At 45.9% G+C, this 26,668-nt stretch overlaps 1 protein-coding gene and 1 long non-coding RNA gene across 2 annotated transcripts in view; both read right to left on the bottom strand.

Annotated features, from left to right (window-relative positions):
• Window positions 1-26,668, bottom strand: part of LOC118377209 (carbohydrate sulfotransferase 8-like) — a 242,885-nt gene that overhangs the window by 161,896 nt on the left and 54,321 nt on the right. The window lies entirely within an intron of this gene.
• LOC127913086 (uncharacterized) lies at window positions 5,384-7,429 on the bottom strand. Its single transcript, XR_008084605.1, has 2 exons — window positions 6,216-7,429; window positions 5,384-5,951 (listed from the first exon to the last, which is right to left on the bottom strand). It is a non-coding gene; the product is annotated as an uncharacterized LOC127913086 (long non-coding RNA).

Raw genomic sequence — 26,668 nt, 5'->3', positions numbered from 1 at the left:
TTATCATTGTCTTAGTGGCACCTTACTTATCGCCTACTTAACTTGGGTAGGAGAGATAATACAGCCATGATGTATCTGTGGTCAACAGAAACGCTACTGATCCCTGAATACTTTTCATGCATTATTCAAGCCTTCTCTAATCAGTCTGGAAGGGATTGGGGAGGAGAAGTGCTTATTTTTTACTTTTCTGTAGAGACCAATAAGAGAGAAAAGAGAGTTCTTCCAATAGCAATTTCGGTGGCTTTAAACGTCAGGCACCTAAATCAGGTAAGTGGAAAATCGCTATTGTTTGCCTTACGATACTACTGATGTTTCTGAGGTAGAGTGGGACTACTGAAAATACCTACATTGTTTAACTTTTTGGATCTAAAATATATTGCTTTAAATTTTAGAGGATATGACTGTATGCAAGCCAAATAGATACGGCTGCTGTACATTATCAGCAAACTTCACTGCTAGTGAGTTGAACATTCACTACGAGGTTTAACCAGGAGACAGTAATGTGAGAGAAGTGTATTAAGGTTGAACCAGAAGACAGTATGAGTGTGCAGTGTGTAGTGTGGAGTGTGTTAATGAGGTAAGTAATTAAAGAAGGGGATATTGAGCCTGTTGACCCCTCTGGCCCTTCTGAAGAAGGGACTGTAACAGATCCGTGTGGGTGAGCAAGGGCCAAATTACATTGTTAAAAAATGCATTAGTTGAGCTTGGTAACACAGAGGTTCCTAAAACAGTTAATGTTCCTCATATACTGTAGGTACCCTGTACCCTCACTGTTCCTACTGAGACGTGTTGAAACGAGGTACCCTGACTGCTCCTACTGAGACGTGTTGAAACGAGGTACCCTGTACCCTCACTGCTCCTACTGAGACATGTTGAAACGAGGTACCCTGTACCCTCACTGCTCCTACTGAGACGTGTTGAAACGAGGTACCCTGTACCTCACTGCTCCTACTGAGACATGTTGAAACGAGGTACCCTGTACCTCACTGCTCCTACTGAGACGTGTTGAAACGAGGTACCCTGTACCTCACTGCTCCTACTGAGACGTGTTGAAACGAGGTACCCTGTACCCCACTGCTCCTACTGAGATGTGTTGAAACGAGGTACCCTGACTGCTCCTACTGAGACGTGTTGAAATTAGGTACCCTGTACCCTCACTGCTCCTACTAAGACATGTTGAAACGAGGTACCCTGTACCCTCACTGCTCCTACTGAGACGTGTTGAAACGAGGTACCCTGTACCCTTCCTGCTCCTACTGAGACGTGTTAAAACAAGGTACCCTGTACCCTCAATGTTCCTACTGAGACGTGTTGAAATGACGTACCCTGTACCATCACTGTTCCTACTGAGACGTGTTGAAATTAGGTACCCTGTACCCTCCCTGCTCCTACTGAGACCAAAATGAGGTCCCCTGTACCCTCACTGTTCCTTCTGAGACGTGTTGAAATTAGGTACCCTGTACCCTCACTGCTCCTACTGAGATGTGTTCAAACGAGGTACCCTGACTGTTCCTACTGAAACGTGTTGAAATTAGGTACCCTGTACCCTCACTGCTCCTACTGAGACGTATTGAAACGAGGTACCCTGTACCCTCACTGTTCCTACTGAGACATGTTGAAACGAGGTACCCTGTACCCTTCCTGCTCCTACTGAGACGTGTTGAAACGAGGTACCCTGTACCCTTCCTGCTCCTACTGAGACGTGTTGAAACGAGGTACCCTGTACCCTTCCTGCTCCTACTGAGACGTGTTGAAACGAGGTACCCTGTACCCTTCCTGCTCCTACTGAGACGTGTTGAAACGAGGTACCCTGTACCCTTCCTGCTCCTACTGAGACGTGTTGAAACGAGGTACCCTGTACCCTTCCTGCTCCTACTGAGACGTGTTGAAACGAGGTACCCTGTACCCTTCCTGCTCCTACTGAGACGTGTTGAAACGAGGTACCCTGTACCCTTCCTGCTCCTACTGAGACGTGTTGAAACGAGGTACCCTGTACCCTTCCTGCTCCTACTGAGACGTGTTGAAACGAGGTACCCTGTACCCTTCCTGCTCCTACTGAGACGTGTTGAAACGAGGTACCCTGTACCTCACTGCTCCTACTGAGACGTGTTGAAACGAGGTACCCTGTACCTCACTGCTCCTACTGAGACGTGTTGAAACGAGGTACCCTGTACCCTTCCTGCTCCTACTGAGACGTGTTGAAATGAAAGATATAACTTGTTTGGATACAGATTAGAAGAGAAAGGCCAAAGAACTGATTGATTCACTGACTGTTCATCTCACCTGGAAGGCTTTGTCTCTGTTCTCTGTCAGGATGGTGATCTGACAGAGTGCATAATAACAATAATGACACTGAATGAGACGTGTTGAAATGATAATGACACTGGTTTGACCGTGATCTTGCAGAGTTACTCTACCTCAAGAATTGCATTTGGCGAAAGGCTCAGCACACGCATACTCAGGCTGACGGGCTCTCGTTCAGGCAAATGAGAAATAAGTGCACTCAGGGTATCCGCAAGGCCAAAGTTAGTTACTTTAAGGAGCATTTCTCTTTCTTTGTGTCTAACCCCAAGAAGTTCTGGAAAATGATTAAAGACCTGGAGAATAAACCCTCCTCCTCACAGCTGCCCATGTCCCTTAATGTTGATGATGTGGTTGTTACTATCAAGAAGCACATGGCTGAGCTCTTTAATCACCCTTCATTGAGTTAGGATTCCTATTTGACTGAGCCATGCCTCCTTGCCCGTCCAACATTTCCTAATCTCCAACCCCTTCTAATGCGACTATCCTCAATGCTTCTCCCTCTTTTTCCCCTGCCCCGCTCCAAAGATTCTCCCTCATGCAGTCACTGAGTCCGAGGTGCTAGAGGAGCTCCTGAAACTTGAACCCAAAAAACCATCTGGGTCAGATGGTTTAGATCCTTTCTTCTTTAAGGTTGCTGCCCCTATCATCGCCAAGCCTATCTCTGGTTTCTGCTCAGGTTATGGATGTGTCACTGCAACCTTAAAGGTCCTTAATGATGTCACCATTGCCCCATTGATTCTAAGCAATGTTGTGCTGCTATTTTAATGACTTGCCCAAAGCTTTTGATATGGTATACCATTCCATTCTTGTGGGCCGGCTAAGGAATATTGGTGTCTCTGAGGGGTCTTTGGCTTGGTTTGCTAACTACCTCTTTCAAAGAGTGCAGTGTATAAAGACAGAAAATCTGCTGTCTCAGCCACTGCCTGTCACCAAGGGAGTACCCCAAGGCTCAATCCTAGGCCCAGCGCTCTTCTCAATTTACATCAACAACATAGCTCAGGCAGTAAACTCTCTCATCCATTTATATGCAGATGATACAATCTTATTCTCAGCTGGCCCCTCCCTGGATTTTGTGTTAAATGCTCTACAACAAAGTTTTCTTAGTGTCCAACAAGCTTTCTCTACTCTTAACCTTGTTCTGAACACCTCCAAACAAAGGTCATGTAATTTGGTAAGAAGAATTCCCCTCTCCCCACAAGTGTGATTACTACCTGTGAGGGTTTAGAGCTTGAGGTAGTCACCTCCATACAAGTACTTGGGAGTACGGCTAGACGGTACTCTGTCCTTCGCTCAGCACATATCAAAGCTGCAGGCTAAAGTTAAATCTAGACTCGGTTTCCTTTATCGTAATCGCTCCTCTTTCACCCCAGCTGCCAAACTAACCCTGATTCAGATGACCATCCTACCCATGCTAGATTACAGAGACATCATTTATAGTTCAGCAGGAGAATTCGGGATGGGTCCATTCTATAAGCATTCATTGTGGAATTGTGCACACCACACACATTTCCTTTAAACACAGAGAGAGCGAGTCTATGGGACACTACAGAAGGTAATGAAAATGCTCTCAAGCGGCTAGATGTTCTTCACCATTTGGCCATCAGATTTGCCACCACTGCTCCTTATAGGACACATCACTGCACTCTATACTCCTCTGTAAAGTGGTCATCTCTGCATACCCGTCGCAAGACCCACTGGTTGATGTTTATTTATGAAACCCTCTTCGGCCTCACTCCCCCCTATCTGAGATATCTACTGCAGCCCATCCTCCACATACAACACCCGTTCTGCCAGTCACATTCTGTTAAAGGTCCCCAAAGCACACACATCCCTGGGTCGCTCGTCTTTTCAGTTCGCTGCAGCTAGCGACTGGAACGAGCTGCAGCAAACACTCAAACTGGACAGTTTTATCTCAATCTCATTAGAACATTCAATCATGGACACTCTTATTGACAGTTGTGGCTGCTTTGAGTAATGTTGTCTCTACTTTCTTCCCTTTGTGCCGTTGTCTGTGTCCAATAATGTTTGTACCATGTTTTGTGCCGCTACCATGTTGTTGTCATGTTGTGTGGCTACCGTGCTGTGTTGTCATGTTGTGTGGCTACCGTGCTGTGTTGTCATGTGTTGCTACCTTGCTTTGTTGTTGTCTTAGGTCTCTCTCTATGTAGTGTTGTGTTGTCTCTCTTGTCATGATGTGTTTTGTCCTATATTGATATGTTATTTATTTTTTAATCCCAGCCCCCGTCCCCGCAGGAGGTCTTTTGCCTTTTGGTAGGCCCTCATTGAAAATAAGAATTTGTTCTTAACTGACTTGCCTAGTTAATTAAAGGTTTAATCAAAAATAAAAAAGATACTAGAATGAATACAAGAGACAAAATTGTGTTCCTGAAGTGACAACAGAGTGCAATGTGTGATTTAGAAGGCCTAATTAACCCAGTTCGGTCTATTCTAATGTGTCATTTTTACCAAGCCAGTTCTATGGTCAAGAAGTACTTTACGGTGGGTATGGAGGGTTTTCTAATACAAGTACGTTCTCAACAGTAGAATCACTTATTTTGTTACATTCGGATTTGAATGGAGGCAGGCACATTTTAGGAAAAGCCAAAACACATGGTAAAAAGAGACGCATTTACAGCTGGAAACAGACTGGGACAAAGATGAAGGAATAATTCAGAAAAAGACTGGATTTATTTTGAAGACAAATCAGGCATGATGGGGATGCTGTGGAAAGTGCATCCACGAATTTGCTTTAATTGATGTGAAGGCTGGGAGGGAAATTCATGGAGATCTAGCTATCGCTGCTCACAGTGTCGTACTGTGTGTACACTGTAGTCCTCCATCAGCAGACACAGTGGTGACCCTACCCGTTAATTAACCTGTTATGGCTGCATAATTGTTCTCAATTTCCACCTGAAGACATACCCTAATCTAACTGCCTGTAGCTCAGTCCCAGAGGCAAGGATATGCATATTCTTGGTATCATTTGAATGGAAACATTCTGAAGTTTGTGGAAATGTTAATTGAATGTAGGAGAATATAACACAGTAGGTCTGGTGGAAGAAAAGAGAAAGAAAGAGCATACGTTTTCTGTGTTTTATTGTTGTAGTATCATCTTTCACATGTACTAGAATAGCCACACAGTCAGATAGGATGCTGGAGACAAATTTGATGGATTTCAGACTGATAACTTAAGGAATGGGTGAGCTTGTGTGTCCCACACAAGTTGCCCAAATGTACCCAAGTGGCCGAATTGGTGAAATTACCTATAACTATATACAGCAGTGAAAATAACTATATACAACATATCAAAAAGCAATTCTAACACACACACAAAAAAAAATGGTTTAAAATAATATTAGAAAATAAATATTTAAAAAAAACAGTACACCCCTTGGAAGTCCACGTCACAATATTTTGCTGCCTGTGCCATGTCCCATAGCAGTCTCTTTCTGATGTAAAGCAGAGGCAAACTGAACAAGTGGTGCAGTTCATGCGACACAGAACACAACAACGCCTCCATGCTGTGCCCTTTTGGCCCTGAGGCACAGTCATGCCTGCAGTAATGAACTGTGGCATATGAACACCACTTGGGGCAGAGGTAGAGTGGGCAGCTTGGCACCGGGGGCTCCCAGTCGGAGTCGCTATCACTGTGAAAGAAAACATAACATTTTTTTTTTTATTGTATGAGCCTTTTATCATCACATAAAATAAACAGATATGTATTGTATAGAGCAGAGGGAACAGTCACTAAGGTGAAGTGCTGTTCCATTCAACTCCGGCCATTGTTGTATATATATATACACACACACACAAACAAACCACACATTTCATTCCAAAAAAATATTTATTATTACTTTTTATATATAATATATATATTTTTTTATATTTCATAAAACGGCATTAGCACTTACCCGTCCAGAAGTATGTCCTATCCATGCAGAAACAGCTCCTCAGTTCGTTTGAATCTTATCACTCCAAGATTCCTCAAACAAAAAATCTGTCTCACTTTCACTTTTTCACTTTCACTTTCACTTTAGACATTGACTTCGCTTTACCTGATTTATTCGCCATGATATCTTCAATGAAATCATTGAAACTTCAACTTTCCGAAATACAGCTGCGCGTAAAAAGCCTTACAGCAACTCCTCTGATCGTCAAGGCGAGAATGGAGTTCTCTGCGCGTGCGATTACAAACAAGGAATTGTGGTCCAACCCCAAACCATTACATACTGGCGTTTACCTCAGCTCATTGGCTATCTACCCAGCTAGATTTCAAGAAGATCAGTGGTCATTGGGCAGAAATATAGTCAATCAATGAAGCTTCGCTAAAATTATTGGTGCATAAGGTAGTCATTGCTCTTTGTCCTCAAATCAGTTCACCTCACTGATGTGGTAATACATTGGTAATCCTTGTGGATATCCAAGCCATGTCAAACAAGACATGTCCACAAAGCAGCTGGGTAAGTACATCACTCTGCTTGAGACCCATGCTAAATCATGGTGATACAGGACATAACATTACAGTTTTTCTAAGTCTTACTCAAGTATTACAGTATACAAATTAGAGGATCTATAATGGTAGTTTGCACTACAATATGAGCTCTTCACAATGAACCGAGAAATGAGGACCCTGAGAATCCCAACAGCACAATGATTGGTTGCTTTTACCTTGAAACCAGGTAATATAGGAATTACATTAGTGAAACCAGTCTGTGAATAACAATGTCTTGTCTGAATTCTTCTATTCCTCAGTTACCAACAAAATACATTAGCACCTCTGTGATGACAATATGTAGAAATAAATACATACTGTATATGTTTTCTCTCCTCAAACGGTGATGTTTTCGCTTTCAATACGCAGACGTCAATAGAAAATGGGCAGAGTTCTAGTGAATGACCAAAATATCTAAATCATTTGGTCCAATTTTGTATTAACACAATACCCAAGGCTATATCTCGATGGTTAGGGCTGTGATATTACCACAGACAATGGAGTGCATGTGTCATCCTCCCTCTCTACACACTGCATCGTGATGACCTGCTGTGCCACTCCCAGGGTGTTGTCGTGGAGACGGCAGAGAGCAAGAGCAGAGCGAGCAGAGCGCTGGGTTTCCAGATGGAGCAGCTGTCGGGTTTCTCCTGTAGAGTGAATCTGTTGCTGCTAGAGCTTGGAACTTTACACAGTCAACATGTCTTCTTCCTCTCCTAACATGTCTCCTTTCCCTTCTCCCCTGTATCCCTGGCTCAGACAAATCTAACGGTGTCACTCCATCACACCCCCCACACACACACGGGGATCCGAGCTCAACCCTCCCTCTCACCCCCATCTCCATAGATCATGAGGCCTATGTATTCACATCTGCAGAAGCAGCTCCATGGGGTCCCTCTCTGCAAACACGACACGCTCGTCTCCAGGAGAGCGTGGCCCAAAACTGACACTCACACCCTGAGCCTCATTAATCTTCATACTATAAAAGAGTCAAGAGTTTATCCTCATATTGCCTGTGTACAAGGTATCTCTGTGCCATTTTCCTCTTCCTAAGAACAGAATTCTGATAGGTAGAGGGGCACGATAAGAACATTGCAAGGATTTCATAGCACCTATTTTCATATGAACAGAATTCACCACCTTGAAGGATGAATGCATGTTGTCACACTAAAGAGACTAGTGCATGGTGGGAATATAGATGAAAGGCAAATGCTTCCTGTATTTGACCTTTAAATGCCTTATGATATTTACGGAATGAACGTCTTAAGCAGCTTGTGGAATCTTCTGTCTTTTATTGCCAATACCTGCATGACCCTGCATACGGCAGGGAGAAAGCACAGTGTATGTCTGCATTCTCTACGTCTGCAATTGTGTGGGAGCCAATGTATGAATTTATACATGCACACGTTTGATATATCAAGCCATTCTCTTGTCAATAGCTTGATATCAAACACACAGTCATAATAAGGAGCATGTATATTTGTGTTATCTCCTTGCAGTGAGATGTGGCCTTGTTCCAAGGATATGAAGCACACTCAAAAGGACACTGAAAATGTAGATGGGTATAATGGAGTTGGTGCCCCAATTCTGTCAGCTTGTTCTCTCTGAGTCTTATCTCTCGTGTCTCTGTCTCTATGTAGTGCTCTGTCACCTGGTTTGGGTGTGTGAATCAATCAGTTTTTTATACACCTGGTTTAGGATGGCCCCTGCCCTTCTAGCTTCATTGACGTTCCTGATGCACCACAGAGGAAGACAGAGGGTTCTCATCCAGTCCTGTTTCTCGATATGAAACTGACATATGATAAAAAAAAATGAAATAAAATGGGATAATAATGATTGTCACTCAACAAGCCCTACACACCAGGTAATGTCAGTAAAACTTAACCTTAATAGGGTCTCTATGTCCATCATCAGTAAAACCTTAAATTCCTGGTATTTACAACTGTCTACTATTAAGACATCTCATTTTCAGGACTGATGTAATGCACAGAAGCACTAACAAAGAATTTCAAAGGTCTATGACAGGGTTCCCCAACTGGCGGCCCGCAGGCATGGTTTGATTTGCCCCCCAAGTTTTCTGATATTTATATATATTTGTTTTCTTTGTTGGACATGAAAGATTGTACAAACACCAGGAAATCAGCTCCAAGTGATTTTTGACATCTGTTCCCAAGTATTTCCACGCATAATAGAGAGACACGTGTGATCATATCTAAATGTAAGCAAGGTATGAAATGATTATGTTTCAGTTAAATATTATATCTGTTTGGGCTTCTTCCGGTCAATTTGCAGTTTACAAATGATTAGTAATTATGTTCCGGCCCCCCGGCCTTCCTCTCAAAAAACACTTGTTGTTGATCCCTGGTCTATGACATGATGTGGGCTGTAGCTGTCAGGTCTGTGATGTAAGGTTGTGAGATAATAAGACACAGTCAAATTAAGTCTTCAAATTTACGTTCTCACACTGTGAGAAGTATGTGTTACAACAGGAACAAGTCAATGGCCCTGAAGCTGATCAACTGATTGTTCCCAAATGAAGGGAACATTTCCAACGGTGACACACACCACTCTGTGGCTCGCCAACCCCACGGGACACGCATCCTGAAGGCAAATTACCATTAGTCCCAGACAGGCAGCATGAGCTGAATTTATATCATCAGCTAAGGGTCAAGAGCTGTGACCTGACTCCTATCCGGGTGGCAGTCCCAAACGTCTCCAGCAGGCAAAATGACAAAGATTAACTGTCGCTCTGAGCTCAACGTCTCATAATGAATGCTGCCTCACTTCCCTGGGAGCCTCCTCTGGCAGGGGGACTGACACACAAATTGATAGATTTGCCATTTAGGGGTCAGGCATTTGACGATGGGACAAGACATCCCCACCACTGCTTCGTACATAGCTACAGTATGTCAGCTCTAAAACCACATTGATCTGTTGTTACCAGGGTTTCATATTAGAATGTGCTCCTCTGAAAAAAATAATAGTACATCTTAGGGAATCAATTATGTTGTATTCCTCATATGTAAGAAATACATTTTTATATTTTTCTGGAACCAAGTGAATATGTGGAGTAAAGTGATGAAGAGACAAGCAATGGCTTTTCATGGGAATCAACCATATGGAACGCAAAGCCTCACATACAAGAACCTCAGTTAGAGGAGATAGTGAGAGACAAATACAACCCATATATATGTTGATTTATTTTCCCTTTTGTACCTTAACCATTTGCACATCGTTACAACACTGTATATACAGTGGGGAGAACAAGTATTTGATACACTGCCGATTTTGCAGGTTTTCCTACTTACAAAGCATGTAGAGGTCTGTAATTTTTATCATAGGTACACTTCAACTGTGAGAGGCGGAATCTAAAACAAATATCCAGAAAATCACATTGTATGATTTTTAAGTAATCAATTTGCATTTTATTGCATGACATAAGTATTTGACCACCTACCAACCAGTAAGAATTCCGTCTCTCACAGACCTGTTAGTTTTTCTTTAAGAAGCCCTCCTGTTCTCCACTCATTACCTGTATTAACTGCACCTGTTTGCACTCGTTACCTGTATAAAAGACACCTGTCCACACACTCAATCAAACAGACTCCAACCTCTCCACAATGGCCAAGACCAGAGAGCTGTGTAAGGACATCAGGGATAAATTTGTAGACCTGCACAAGGCTGGGATGGGCTACAGGACAATAGGCAAGCAGCTTGGTGGTAAGGCAACAACTGTTGGCGCAATTATTCGAAAATGGAAGAAGTTCAAGATGACTGTAACACTTCAGGTGTCGTAGGTGTGTGGAGTCAAACGCAGGAGACAGTGAGTGCAAAGCTGTGCGTCTTTAATAGCGCCAACGCACCACAGGGTGCTCACAAATAGTAACGGCCCCAAACACAGGGAATGAGAATGTACAACGGAAAAAGTAACGACCAGGCACTAACACGTACCTCTACAACAGAGCCGAAGGTTACACTGAAATAATCCCGCACAACAACCAGGCGGGCCGGCTGTCTAATAAAGACAAACTAATTAACTGATTACACATGAACAGGTGCTACCACTAAACATACAAGGAGGGAGAGGAAAAACAATCATTGGCAGCTAATAGGCCGGTGATGACGACCGCCGAGCGCCAACCGCCCGGGAAGGGGAAACACCCTCGGTCGGACTCGTGACAGTACCCCCTCCTGACGCGCGGCTCCCGCAGCGCCCCACACCGGCCTCGAGGTCGCCCGGAGGACGAGGTGCAGGGCGATCCGGATGGAGGCGATGGAAATCCCTCAACATGGATGGATCCAAGATGTCCCTCACCGGTACCCAGCACCTCCCTCCGGGACCGCACCCCTCCCAGTCCACGAGGTACTGCAGGCCCCTCACCCGGCGTCTTGAGTCCAGAATGGCCCGGATCGTGTACGCCGGGGTCCCCTCGATGTCCAGAGGGGGAGGGACCTCCGGTACCTCACTGTCCTGCAGGGGAACAGCTACCACCGGCCTGAGGAGAGACACATGAAACGAGGGGTTAATTCGATAATAGGAAGGGAGTTGTAATCGATAACACACCTCGTTTATTCTCCTCAGGACTTTAAAGGGCCCTACACACTGCGGACCCAGCTTCCGGCAGGGCAAGCGGAGAGGTAGGTTTCGGGTCGAGAGCCAGACCCTGTCCCCGGTACAAACACGGGGCCTCACTGCGGTGGCGGTCAGCACTCCTCTTCTGCCGTCCACTCGCTTGTCGTAGAGATTCCTGGACGGCCCTCCAGGTCTCCTTGGAGCGCTGTACCCATTCCTCCACCGCAGGAGCCTCGGTCTGGCTCGGATGCCATGGTGCCAGGACCGGCTGGTATCCCAACACACACTGAAAAGGGGACACGTTAGTAGAGGAGTGGCGTAGTGAGTTCTGAGCCATTTCAGCCCAGGGAATGTATCGTGCCCACTCCCCTGGCCGATCCTGGCAATACGACCGCAGAAACCTACCCACCTCCTGGTTCAATCTCTCCACCTGCCCATTACTCTCGGGGTGATAACCGGAGGTCAGGCTGACAGAGACCCCCAAGCGTTCCATGAACGCTCTCCATACCCGAGACGTGAATTGGGGGCCCCGATCAGAAACGATGTCCTCCGGCACCCCGTAGTGCCGAAAGACATGGGTAAATAATGCCTCCGCAGTCTGCAGGGCTGTAGGGATACCGGGCAACGGGAGGAGACGGCAGGACTTAGAAAACCGATCCACAATCACTAGAACCGCGGTGTTCCCCTGAGACGGCGGAAGATCGGTCAGGAAATCTATGGACAGATGTGACCATGGCCGCTGTGGAACGGGGAGGGGTTGTAGCTTCCCTCTAGGAAGGTGCCTAGGAGCCTTACTCTGAGCGCACACTGAGCAAGAGGAGACATAACCCTTAACGTCCTTAACCAACGTAGGCCACCAATACCTCCCCTGAAGGCTCCCCACTGTCCTCGTCACCCCAGGGTGACCCGAGGAGGTAGGACGTGAGCCCACCGAATCAGCTTGTCCCGAACATCAAGCGGCACGTACCTTCGCCCCGCTGGACACTGAGGAGGCGCGGGTTCAGCCCGTAACGCCCGCTCGATGTCCGAGTCCACCTCCCATACCACTGGGGCTACCAGCTTAGAGGCGGGAAGGATGGGAGTAGGTTCGGTGGACCCATCCTCGGTGTCGTAAAGGCGGGACAGTGCGTCAGCCTTCACGTTCTGGGAGCCCGGTCTATAAGACAAAGTAAACCGGAACCGGGTGAAGAATATGGCCCACCTTGCCTGACGTGGGTTAAGTCTCCTTGCAGCCCGAATATACTCCAGATTCTGGTGGTCGGTCCAGATGAGAAAAGGGTGCTTAGCCCCCTCAAGCCAGTGTCTCCACACCTTCAGAGCTCTAACCACCGCTAGCAACTCCCGGTCCCCCACATCATAGTTAACTCCGCTGGGCTGAGCTTCCTTGAGAAGAAAGCGCAGGGGCGGAGTTTTGGTGGCGTACCCGAGCGCTGTGATAGCACGGCACCCACCCCAGCCTCGGACGCGTCCACCTCCACTATGAATGCTAGAGAGGGATCCGGATGCGCCAACACGGCGCATCAGTGAACAGCGCCTTCAACTTGTTGAATGCTCTGTCCGCCTGTGCTGACCACTGCAATCGCACCGGGCCCCCCAGCAGTGAGGTAATGGGAGCCGCTATCTGGCCAAAACCCGGATAAACCTCCGGTAGTAGTTGGCAAAACCCAAAAACCGCTGCACCTCCTTTACCGTGGTTGGAGTCGGCCAATTACGCACGGCCCTAATGCGGTCACCCTCCATCACCACCCCGAGGTGGAAATGCGATATCCCAGAAAAGAGACGGCTCGTTTAGAGAACACGCATTTCTCAGCCTTGACGTATAGGTCATGCTCCAGCAGTCTTCCAAGCACTTTGCGCACCAGAGACACATGCGCGGTGTGAGTGGCCGAGTAGATCAGAATGTCATCGATATAAACAACCACTCCCTGCCCGCACAGGTCCCTGAGAATCTCGTCTACAAAGGATTGGAAAACGGCTGGAGCATTCTTTAACCCATACGGCATGACGAGGTACTCATAGTGGCCGGATGTAGTACTAAATGCGGTTTTCCACTCGTCTCCCTTCCGAATACGCACCAGACTATACGCGCTCCTGAGATCCAGTTTTGTGAAGAACTGCGCTCCGTGGAACGATTCCACCGCCGTAGCGATGAGAGGTAGAGGGTAACTATACCCCACTGTGATGGCGTTTAGACCTCTATAATCGATACACGGATGCAAACCTCCCTCCTTTTTCCTCACAAAAAAGAAACTCGAGGAGACGGGTGAAATGGAGGGCCGAATGTACCCCTGTCCCAGCGACTCCGTGACATATGTCTCCATTGCCAACGTCTCCTCCTGGGACAGCGGGTACACATGACTCTTGGGAAGCGCAGCGTCTACCTGGAGATCTATCGTACAATCCCTTCCCGGTCGATAAGGTGGTAATTTAGTCGCTTTCACTTTACTGAAAGCGATTGCCAAATCGGCATACTCGGGGGAATGCACACCGTGGAACCCTGGTCTGGACTCTCCACCGACGTGGCACCGATGGAAACTCCCAAACACCTTCCAGAACACTCCTCTGACCACCCCTGGAGAACCCCTTGTCTCCACGAAATTTTAGGATTGTGCCGGGCCAGCCAGGAGTCCCCAGCACCACTGGAAACGCAGGCGAATCAATAATAAAAAAACTGATACGCTCCCTATGATTCCCCTGCGTCACCATGTCCAGTGGGACCGTGGTCTCCCCGACCATCCCTGACCCTAATGGCCGGCTATCTAGGGAGTGCACGGGGAAAGGAGAATCTATCGGCACCAGCGGAACCCCTAACTTAAGGGCGAGTCCGCGATCCATAAAGTTCCCAGCTGCGCCTGAATCGACTAGCCCCTATGCTGGGAAGAGGGAAAAAAGTGAAGGAAAGAGATTAAGACAAACATATGGCCAACAAGGGATTCTGGGTGAGTCTGATGCTGACTCACCTGGGGTGACCGACCGTTCCGCCTGCCATCTCTACTCCCAGACGGACCCCCAGCACCGATCAGACGTGTGTCCTCTCCGACCACAGTTGGTGCAGGGAAGGCCTCCTCCTCCGGTACCCCTCGGCGCAGCCCCTCCCAACTCCATCGGAATGGGAGCGGAGGGGCTGGGTGGTGGAACGCACAGGACCCTCTCTGAACGCCCGCGGGCAGCCAGCAGATTGTCCAGTCGAATGGACATGTCAATCAGCTGATCCAGTGACAGAGTGGTGTCCCGACACGCTAACTCCCGGCGGACGTCCTCTCGGAGACTACACCTGTAGTGGTCCATAAGGGCCCTGTCGTTCCACCCAGATCCGGCTGCCAAGGTCCGGAACTCCAGCGCGTAATCCTGGGCGCTCCTCCTCTCCTGCCTGAGATGAAAAAATCGTTCTCCCACCGCTCGACCGTCTAGAGGGTGATCAAACACGGCACGGAAGCGGCAGGAAAACTCTGGGTAGTGCTCCCTGCGCTGAGTCTGGGCCATTCCAGACTGCGTTCGCCCACTCCAGAGCACGACCCGTGAGGCAGGAGATGAGGACACTCACCCTCTCCGCTCCTGAGGGAGTGGGTCTAACGGTGGCCAGGTATAGCTCCAGCTGAAGCAGAAACCCCTGGCAACCCGCCGCTCCATCATAAGCCCTCGGTAGCGTCAGACGGAGGGTGCTGGAGTCAGTGATGGGGAGTCCGGAGTCGGGGTGCCGAAGGTGGAGAGAGGAGACCACTCCTCTCCCATCGGTCCATTCTCTCCATCACTTGATCCATCGCGGATCCGATCCGATGGAGAACGGTGGTGTGGTGGAGAACCCGTTCCTCCATCGATGGGAGAGGGTTGGCTGCTGCTCCTGCTGACTCCATTCAATTTGATTTAGGTGCGGGATTCTGTAACACTTCAGGTGTCGTAGGTGTGTGGAGTCAAACGCAGGAGACAGTGAGTGCAAAGCTGTGCGTCTTTAATAGCGCCAACGCACCACAGGGTGCTCACAAATAGTAACGGCCCCAAACACAGGGAATGAGAATGTACAACGGAAAAAGTAATGACCAGGCACTAACACGTACCTCTACAACAGAGCCGAAGGTTACACTGAAATAATCCCGCACAACAACCAGGCGGGCCGGCTGTCTAATAAAGACAAACTAATTAACTGATTACACATGAACAGGTGCTACCACTAAACATACAAGGAGGGAGAGGAAAAACAATCAGTGGCAGCTAATAGGCCGGTGATGACGACCGCCGAGCGCCAACCGCCCGGGAAGGGGAAACACCCTCGGTCGGACTCGTGACAATGACAGTCAATCACCCTCGGTCTGGGGCTCCATGCAAGATCTTACCTCGTGGGGCATCAATGATCATGAGGAGGGTGTGGGATCAGCCCAGAACTACATGGCAGGACCTGCTCAATGACCTGAAGAGAGCTGGGACCACAGTCTCAAAGAAAACCATTAGTAACACACTACGCCGTCATGGATTAAAATCCTGCAGCGCACGCAAGGTCCCCCTGCTCAGCCAGCACATGTCCAGGCCCGTCTGAAGTTTGCCAATGACCATCTGGATGATCCAGAGGAGGAATGGGAGAATGTCATGTGATCTGATGAGACAAAAATTTGTTTTTTTGGTCCAAACTCCACTCGCCGTGTTTGGAGGAAGCAGAAGGATGAGTACAACCCCAAGAACACCATCCCAACCGTGAAGCATGGAGGTGGAAACATCATTCTTTGGGGATGCTTTTCTGCAAAGGGGACAGGACGACTGCACCGTATTGAGCGGAGGATGGATGGGGCCATGTATCGCGACATCTTGGCCAACAACCTCCTTCCCTCAGTAAGAGCATTGAAGATGGGTCGTGGCTGGGTCTTCCAGCATGACAACGACCCGAAACACACAGCCAGGGCAACTAAGGAGTGGCTCCGTAAGAAGCATCTCAAGGTCCTGGAGTGGCCTAGCCAGTCTCCAGACCTGAACCCAATAGAAAATCTTTGGAGGGAGCTGAAAGTCCGTATTGCCCAGCGACAGCCCCGAAACCTGAATGATCTGGAGAAGGTCTGTATGGAGGAGTGGGCCGAAATCCCTGCTGCAGTGTGTGCAAACCTGGTCAAGAACTACAGGAAACGTATGATCTCTGTAATTGCAAACAAAGATTTCTGTACCAAATATTAAGTTCTGCTTTTCTGATGTATCAAATACTTATGTCATGCAATTAAATGCAAATGAATTACTTAAAAATCATACAATGTGATTTTCTGGATTTTTGTTTTTGATTCTGTCTCTTACAGTTGAAGTGTACCTATGATAAAAATTACAGACCTCTACATGCTTTGTAAGTAGGAAAACCTGCAAAATCGGCAGTGTATTAAATACTTGTTCTCCCCACTGTATACATAATATGACATTTGTCTTTTCTTTATTACTTTGGAACTTCTGTGAGTGTAATGTTTACTGTTAATTTTTATTGTTTATTTCACTTTTGTATATTATCTACTTCACTTGCTTTGGCAATATTAACATATGTTTCCCATTCCAATAAAGACCCTTGAATTGAATTGAATATTGATAGAGAAGATAACCTACAGTATACTCCTTTGAGGAGGGGAAGAGATTTCCTAAAAAGAATTGATGCGCGGCTGAACGCTGCAGGGATTGGGGAAAATACTTAAGAACCCCCCCCACAAGCACGCACAAACACACACACGCACACACACTATTTAGAGCTGAAGGAGAATGTGTTGGTCGTGGGCTGAAGAAAACATGCTGAGTGGTTGGAGCCAGTCACAGTACTGTACAGTACACCACAGCCTTGGAATGGATGGGCTGAGGGAGGCTTTGAAAGGAAAAGGCTCCCTCCTCCCACCTCTGAGTGGGCTCTACAAATCCCTCCATTGAAGTGGGCTTATTTCGAAACGGTACTCTCTACCGTTCCTTATGGATCCTCCACAATCCTCTTTGCACATAAAACGCCCACAATGAAGTTCTCAAAAAATAAGTTCAGTCATTAAATATAGTATTTTGACTCATAATCAATAGACTGAGACAACATTTATATTCATGGCTTAAAGGAGATCCCCAGAACCTGCAGATAAACATAATAATATAGCCACAAATATCAAAAACACAATGTGGGTGTATTGAATATGCCACTATGACATAACTGCTGTCTGTCAGTGACTGCCTGGGAACATAGAACCAGACATTCTTATACATGTCTATAAGTCCCTTAGCCTCAGCTCCTCTCATTGAATCCCCATGAAATACTAGCATTACAATTTTCTGTGGCATAGAGGCTGACAAAATGCCTCAAAGACAGGCAGACACTTATCCACATATCACAAAGTTGTATTAAGGGGGATATGCTTTTCTATTCTGAGTCATACCATCATCAGAGAAAATGTCAAATTGGTAGGAAACTACTCAATTTGCCTTCATGTAATTTAATGGTCTATATTCTCATATGGACTCACTTCGTCTAATTCGGTAAAAACCCCACTTGTAAAAAAAACGTCTTTGATTCATTACCGAGGATGTGTTTTTAGACAGCTGTTTGAAAGCTTTCCAGTGTACCCTGGAAGTGGTGTTAAAAGGGCCAGAATATATACGCCTTTAAAACAACCACTCAGACACCACAGGCAAACGGCCCTATTCAACCTCAAGGATTTCAGGCAGCCAGCGAAATACGTCCTGATAACAATGTCAATGGCAGATAGGATACAGAGTCGGAAATGAGGATTATAATGGTTAGTAGCAGCCTCAGAGCTGACATTAATGGCTTCTGGTGAAAAGCCCCTCAATCTCATCAGCCCAGAGTGAATATCCTTTCAAAACTGAGGTATTGTGGGAGGACAGGAGGCAAGAAGGAGTCCATATTGCTGGGGCTGGGTTGGAGGAAGGGGAAGTACCCCCCTGTGTGTACTGTATGTGTGTGGGGAAAATAATTGATGTAAAACATGTGCTTGCTAATTGTGCAGTTGCACCTGAGTGAATTCATGGCAGACACCCCATACAATGTCTCTGTGCCTTCTCCTTTTACATTTACATATTTACATTTAAGTCATTTAGCAGACGCTCTTATCAGAGCGACTTACAAATTGGTGCATACACCTTATGACAACCAGTGGAACAGCCACTTGCATCTAAATCTTGTTGGGGGGGAAGGATTACCTACCCTTACTTACCCTATCCTAGGTATTCCTTGAAGAGGTGGGGTTTCAGGTGTCTCCGGAAGGTGGTGATTGACTCCGCTGTCCTGGCGTCGTGAGGGAGTTTGTTCCACCATTGGGGGCCAGAGAGCGAACAGTTTTGACTGGGCTGAGCGGGAACTGTACTTCCTCAGTGGTAGGGAGGCGAGCAGGCCAGAGGTGGATGAACGCAGTGCCCTTGTTTGGGTGTAGGGCCTGATCAGAGCCTGGAGGTACTGAGGTGCCGTTCCCCTCACAGCTCCGTGGCGAGCACCATGGTCTTGTAGCGGATGCGAGCTTCAACTGGAAGCCAGTGGAGAGAGCGGAGGATGTGAGAGAACTTGGGAAGGTTGAACACCAGACGGGCTGCGGCGTTCTGGATGAGTTGTAGGGGTTTAATGGCACAGGCAGGGAGCCCAGCCAACAGCGAGTTGCAGTAATCAAGACGGGAGATGACAAGTGCCTGGATTAGGACCTGCGCCGCTTCCTGTGTGAGAGGGTGTACTCTGCGGATGTTGTAGAGCATGAACCTACAGGAACGGGACACCGCCTTGATGTTAGTTGAGAACGAGGGTGTTGTCCAGGATCACGCCAAGGTTCTTAGCGCTCTGGGAGGAGGACACAATGGAGTTGTCAGATGGCGAGATCATGGAACGGGCAGTGTTTTGCTGAGAGCTTGAGGTGGTGATGTCATCCACACTGATATGTCTGCCAGACATGCAGAGATGCGATTCGCCACCTGGTCAGAAGGGGGAAAGGAGAAGATTAATTGTGTGTCGGCATAGCAATGATAGGAGAGACCATGAGGTTATGACAGAGCCAAGTGACTTGGTGTATAGCGAGAATAAGAGAGGGCCTAGAACAGAGCCCTGGGGACACCAGTGGTGAGAGCGCGTGGTGAGGAGACAGATTCTCGCCACGCCACCTGGTAGGAGCGACCTGTCAGGTAGGACGCAATCCAAGCGTGGGCCGCGCCGGAGATGCCCATGGAGAGGGTGGAGAGGAGGATCTGATGGTTCACAGTATCATGATGGTCTCGCCCTTTCGCCCTTTCAGAACAGAGGGGGATGGGGAGAGAGAGAAAGACAGAAACTGAGAGACAAAGAGAGAGAGAAGAAGAGAGAGATGGGTTATGGAGTGTTTAGATGTGATGGAGAGAGAGGATGGAGAGAGAAGGAGAGAGAAGAAGAGAGAGACGGGGTATGGAGTGTTTAGATGTGATGAGAGAGAGGATGGAGAGAGAAGGAGAGAGAAGAAGAGAGAGATGGGGTATGGAGTGTTTAGATGTGATGGAGAGAGAGGATGGAGAGAGAAGGAGGGAGAAGAAGAGAGAGACGGGGTATGGAGTGTTTAGACATGATGGAAACAAAGGGAGAGAGGATGGAGAGAGAAGAAGAGAGAGACGGGGTATGGAGTGTTTAGACATGATGGAAACAGAGGGAAAGAGGATGGAGAGAGAAGAAGAGAGAGACGGGGTATGGAGTGTTTAGACATGATGGAAACAGAGGGAAAGAGGATGGAGAGAGAAGGAGGGAGAAGAAGAGAGAGATGGGGTATGGAGTGTTTAGACATGATGGAAACAAAGGGAGAGAGGATGGAGAGAGAAGAAGAGAGAGACGGGGTATGGAGTGTTTAGACATGATGGAAACAAAGGGAGAGAGGATGGAGAGAGTGAGAGGAGAGGATGGCTCCAAATCCGACACAGGCAATATCTAATTTCCACTCTTAACTATAGAGTCGTGCCTTATGGGGTGATGAGATTGATTTGGTGTTCAGACGCTGTTAGCCACGAGCCAGAATGCTGGAACAACGACAGCAGCAGCAGCAGCAGCAACAGCAGATTCACTCTGCCTCAGTCACTCCAGTCAGAAACAGCCAGAGACCCACTCTGTCCTTCACATGTAGTACCACACTCTGGGGCTCACAGTTAACACAGTACCTGATCAGAAACTGATCACTGCTACATCCCTGAGGAGTTAACCGTGTACGACCATGTTATCCATCCCATTCAACCAATTAGAGTGAGAGCAAGGTACAACAGAAGTCAATGCATGTCTGTACCGTCTTAAAACACCTCACACAACATCACTCTGCCGAACACTCACAAAATACCTTAACCACGGCATACCATCATTCAGCAAACAAGTTTGCTGCAAATCACACTACAAACATCTATTACTGTACCAAGCTAAGACATCCCAGATCAACTCATTACAGTACAATCAATCACCAGCTCACACACATTGTTGTATACAGGGTTGTCTTAAAATAGAAAATAAAAAATTGGACTATACTATCACTCCACACTGTTTAGGCTCCATCCCTTTAGGCCACTACACACATGTCTGTCCTGTGTGTGTTCTCTGTGTATGTTCTCTGTGTGTGTTCTCTGTGTGTGTTCTCTCTCTCTGGCCTCTAGAACAACACCAGGAACTAGTCATGACTCTTACACTGGGGCAGGGCAGAGAATGGCTAAACGTATCCATTTCATACCATATGACTGCTACTTATGGATCGATACTCCTCACTCTTCCAGAGAGAAGCCCTGTCTCCAGTCTAAAATAAAATTGTAAACACCACAGCCCCAAATGTTGCTCTCTGTGACTAATTCATTCTCTGTGCCTCTCTCGCTGCCTCTGAGACCATAAGTGGCTTTTTTTGTGAGGGACCAGAACATTTGATTTTTGCCCAATTAGAGACATAAAGTAACTCCACCCGCCACACACACACATGCCTGCACACACACACACACACACCCTACAGATAAAAAAAATGGCTTGTAGTTGTTAATAGCTAAAACGATCAAATACTGTATGTCTCTGTACATTTTACTAGCTGGCTGACAGCTGCTGCTTCACAGGGACAGGTCTTTCCCAAGCAATTTTATTTTATTTAAGTTTATCATTTCAAAGAAACAAAAGGGACATGAGGTCAGTTGCTTGGAAAAGAGAAGTTGTACCAATTAACTGCATGACAATCCCTTTGTTAAAGTCCTGGCTAATTCCCATAGTAGATTGATTTACTAGATTCCACAGGATCCTGACAATTCTCTAAATCACAGCTCTCTCTCGCTCTCGCGCACTCTCTCGCGCACTCTCTCGCGCTCTCTCTCTCCCCACATGAATAAATACTACAATTTACTATAGAATACTACAATACTATACTACACACTGTAGTGGTCACATGTATTACATTTTATATATGTGGTCCTTCTGTGGCTCAGTTGGTAGAGCATGGTGCTTGTAACGCCAGGGTAGTGGGTTCGATTCCCGGGACCACCCATACGTAGAATGTATGCACACATGACTGTAAGTCGCTTTGGATAAAAGCGTCAGCTAAATGGCATATATTATTATTATTATTATTATATTATTATATAATGTTGTAGAATACTATAGTAAACACTATAGTAAAAAAGTGTTTTTGCAGACAGTAGTGTTTTTGCGGACATTACTGTAGTTTTTACTACACTGTTTTTTTACTACACTGTAGTAAAAACTACAGTAATGTCCTCAAAAACACTACTGTCTGCAAAAACACTATTTTTACTATAGTAAATGCTACAGTATTTAATTTGAATATACCCTTCCCATTCCCCTCCCCATATCCCAATTTGTACCACCCATAAGTGAGAAACCTACATGCCAAATATAGATCATATTGTTCCACACTGGTTATAGAAAAGAGAAGAAGCGCTGAACTACCTATAGGTTATGGAAATGTTGTCCTTTTAGTATTTCTCCAGTAGGTTCACTCAAGAAGAAAGCCTCCACCTCTAAGTCAAAGATAATAAAATATTATAGTAAATACTACAGCAATGTCTTCAAAAACACTACAGTAAATTCTCTCTCTCGCTCTCTCTCGCTCTGCCTGGCCATTGTGCATTAGGACCGCAACTTTGATTGGGCAGCAATAGGACTTTTACATGTCACAATCTGCAATCTGAATTCTGAGATAGAATTTGCTGACAGTCAATGCAGCAGCCTCGTTTAATAAAACTGAGAATCTCATTGCTTGTCTGTATTGTCAAGGTGTAATGCCTATTATCCTCTGTCTATTTGCATATTTTCTTTCATTTATTATCAGATGGGTTTATCACCCTCCACTTGTAATCTGGCTCATCATAGGGCAGAGTGGTTTCAATAGATATGTGTGTGTTTTAAAAGGAGGGGAATGATGGATCCCTCTGCTTTGACTGAGCCTTTGTTGGATTCACTAGCTGGTTATTTCTGAGTATCTGGCAGGGCCGGTGCTCCCTCTCCTCTCTCTCTCCTCTCTCCATCACGGCATGCCAGTCAGGAGATAAGCATCAGGCGGCCCACTCCAATGACACCGCCACTTCCTCCCAGAGTCAGCAGATTACATTTTAGAAGTTGACAGCCTGTTACCACTCTGGATGGCAGGAGGGCTTAATCTTTGGTCCTTCCAGGAGGGAAGAAAGGCTGAGGAGGAGTCGGAGGAGTAGGATGAGCTCGGAGGCTCAGGCCAGGGAGACTACTCCACTCCTTGTGGTCTGTGGAGTGACAGACATCTCCTGCGCCACATGGGGCGCTAAAACTCCGGAACACTTTTATTCTACTCACAGAAACCCTTGCCTTCCCTTCGGCAAATCAGACCTCGACTCTAGCCTCCTGCTTCCTATTTACAAACAAAATCTCAAACAGGAAGTACCCGCGACACGCTCAGTACAGAAGTGGTACGATGAAGCAGATGCGAGGTTACAAGGCTGTTTTGGTAGTACAGACTAGGATATGTTCCGGGATTCATCAGATAGCATTGAGGAGTTTAACACATTAGTCACCGGCTTCATCAGTAAGTGCATCGACGACGTCATACCCACAGTGTCCATAAAAACGTATCCAAACCAAAACCCATGGATTACAGGCTGGGCTAAAGGTTAGAGCTACCACGTTACAAGGAACAGGACACAGACATGGACGCATACAAGAAATCCCACTACGACCTCCGACTAACCATCAAACATGAAAAAGGACAATATAGGAGACAGATGGAATCCTATGACACCGGCTCGGATGCTCATAGGATGTGGCAGGGCTTGTAGACGATAATGGATTACAAAGGGAATCCAGCCGTGAGTTGCCCAGTGATGCAAAACTGTCTTTTATGCTCGCTTCGAGAAAAACAACAATGAGTCATGCATGAGAGCCCCTGCTGTTACAAAACTGTGTGATCTTGCGTTCCGTGGCCGATGTGAGTAATAAGGGTCAGGTTTAACAGGTAGGCCTACATTATATTCAAAGTACATGATCCGTGGTTGGCTGAGTGCCAGTGAAACTTTTTTTCTGGGACATCCAAATCATCAATATGTTGCTACCTAGCAATACGATAGATAGCCTAATGTTTAGACTTCAGAGTTTGTGATCTAGCTAATGATTAGCCCAATGGGGTAAATGCAGATGGGCAACCCTGAGCCTATTTATTTATAGCCACTATGCTGCATCAGGTGGGCTCCATCAGGTGACAATGCTTATTGCTAAATAAGCACACCTGCCTGATAATATGGACCAATATGTTATTGGGCTCGTTTTTGAAGGAAGAAATTATATTTAATATTTTTATTTTTATTCATTTTGGAGTAGAATGTCCTTTTAAAAAGCCACCAGAACTACCCTTCTCGCAGTCATTCTATACCCAAAATGATAGGTCCCACTGTGACCTGTAGTATTCTGTGACATGTGCCTTTGTCAGTATTATATTGTTTAGGCTAGTATGTTATATGGTACTGGTACTTCCTGTAAATAACTTAATTATTGTGCTTTTATACCTCTTGTTAGTCTTTTTCTTTTTCTTATTTTTAACTCTGCAACATTGGGAAGGGGTTGTAAGTAAGCATTTCACGGTAAAGTCTACACCTGTTGTATTCGGTGCATGTGTCAAATACAATTTGATTTGATTTAACAGAAAGACAGATGGTAAATACCTACGTTCCTCTCCCACAGCCAGACTTCAACTTCCTGTTACTTTAAGAGAGACGAGGTCTTTGTGTGGAGGAAATTACAGTGATATCCATGTTCTGCATGTCCGCCGGCCTCCCAGCCCAACATTTTTGGGGTGATCGCAGAGAAAGACATACAGTGCCTTCAAAAAGTATTCACTCCCGTTGCCTTTTTCCACATTAATATACAAGTGATGCAATTTAGATTTGTTTTCAGGGGCCTACACATAATACCCCATAATGTCAAAGTGAAATTGTGTTTTTAGAAATGTTTACATCCTAAATAAGTTCAGGAGTAGAAATGTGCTTAACAAATCACATAATAAGTTGCATGGACTCACTTGTGTGCAATAGTGTTTAACATGATTTTTGAATGACTATCTCAACTCTGTACCCCACACATACAATTATCAGTAAGGTCCCTCAACCGAGCAGTGAATTTCAAACACAGATTCAACCACAAACACCAGGGAGATTTTCCAATGCCTCGCAAAGGTCACCTATTGGTAGATGGGTAAAAAAAAGCAGACATTGAATGTGAAGTTATTAATTACACTTTAGATGGTGTGTCAATACACCCAGTCACTACAAAGATACAGGCGTCTTTCCTAACTCAGTTGCCGGAGAGGAAGGAAACCACTCAGGGATTTCACCATGAGGCCAATAGTGACTTTAAAACAGTTACAGAGTTTAATGTCTGTGATAGGAGAAAACTGAAGATGGAACAACAACATTGTAGTTACTTAACAATACTAACTTAATTGGCAGCGTGAAAAGAAGGAAGCCTGACTAGAATAAAAATATACCAAAACACGCATCCTGTTTGCAACAAGGCACTAAAGTAATACTGTAAAAAATGTGGCAAAGCAATTAAAATGTTGTCCTGACTACGAATTGTTATGTTTGGGGCAAATCCAATACAACACATTACTTAGTACCACTCCATATTTTCAAGCATAGTGGTGGCTGCATCATGTTATGGGTATGCTTGTAATCGTTAATGACTGGGGAGATTTTCAGGATAAAACATTTATGGAATGGAGCTAAGCACAGGCAAAATCAGGTTCAGTTTACTTTCCAACAGACACTGGGAGATGAATTCACCTTTCAGCAGGACAATAACCTAAAACAGAAGGCCAAATCTACACATAAAATAACACATATGGAATCATGTAGTAACCAAAAAAGTGTTAAACAAATCTAAATATATTTTATATTTGAGATTCTTCAAATTAGCCACTCTTTGACTGGATGACAGCTTTGCACACTCTTGATATTATCTCAACCAGCTTCATGAGATAGCCACCTGGAACGCATTTCAATTAACAGGTGTGCCATGTTAAAAGTTCATTTGTGGAATTTCTTTCCTTCATAACACTTTCTAGCAAATCAGTTGGGTTGTGACAAGGTAGGGGTGCTATACAGAAGATAGCCCTATTTGGTACAAGAACAGCTCAAATAAGCAAAGGGAAACAACAGTCCATTATTACTTTAAGACATGAAGTTCAGTCAATACGGAAGATTTCAAGAACTTTGAAAGTTTCTTAAAGTGCAATCGCAAAAACCATCATGCGCTATGATGAAGCTTAAAAACCATAAAGCGCTATGATGAAACTGGTACAAGAACGGACTGCCACAGGAAATGACGACACAGAGTTACCTCTGCTGCAGAGGATACGTTCATTAGAGTTACCAGCCTCAGATTGCAGCCCATATAAATGCTTCACAGTGTTCAAGTAACAGACACATCTCAACATCAACTGTTCCGAGGAGTGAATCAGGCCTTTGTGGTCGAATTGCTGCAAAGAACCACTACTAAGAAAACACCAATAAGAAGAAGAGACTTGCTTGGGCCAAGAAACACGAGCAATGGACATTAGACTGGTGGTAACTTGTCCTTTGGTCTGATGAGTCCAAATTTGAGATTTTTGGTTCCAACCGTTATGTCTTTGTGAGACGCAGAGTATGTGAACGGATTATCTCTGCATGTGTGGTTCCGACCGTGAAGCATGGAGGAGGAGGTGTCATGGTGTGGGGGTACTTTGCTGGTGACACTGTCAGTGATTTATTTAGAATTCAAGGCACACTTAACCAGCATTCTGCAGTGATACCCCATCCCATCTGGTTTGCGCTTAGTGGGACTATAATTTGTTTTTCAACAGCACAATGACCCAACA

This window comes from Oncorhynchus keta, chromosome 2 (genome assembly GCF_023373465.1).
Source record: "Oncorhynchus keta strain PuntledgeMale-10-30-2019 chromosome 2, Oket_V2, whole genome shotgun sequence".
Classification (NCBI taxonomy): domain Eukaryota; kingdom Metazoa; phylum Chordata; class Actinopteri; order Salmoniformes; family Salmonidae; genus Oncorhynchus; species Oncorhynchus keta.
This window is presented reverse-complemented; position numbering and strand designations above follow the sequence as displayed.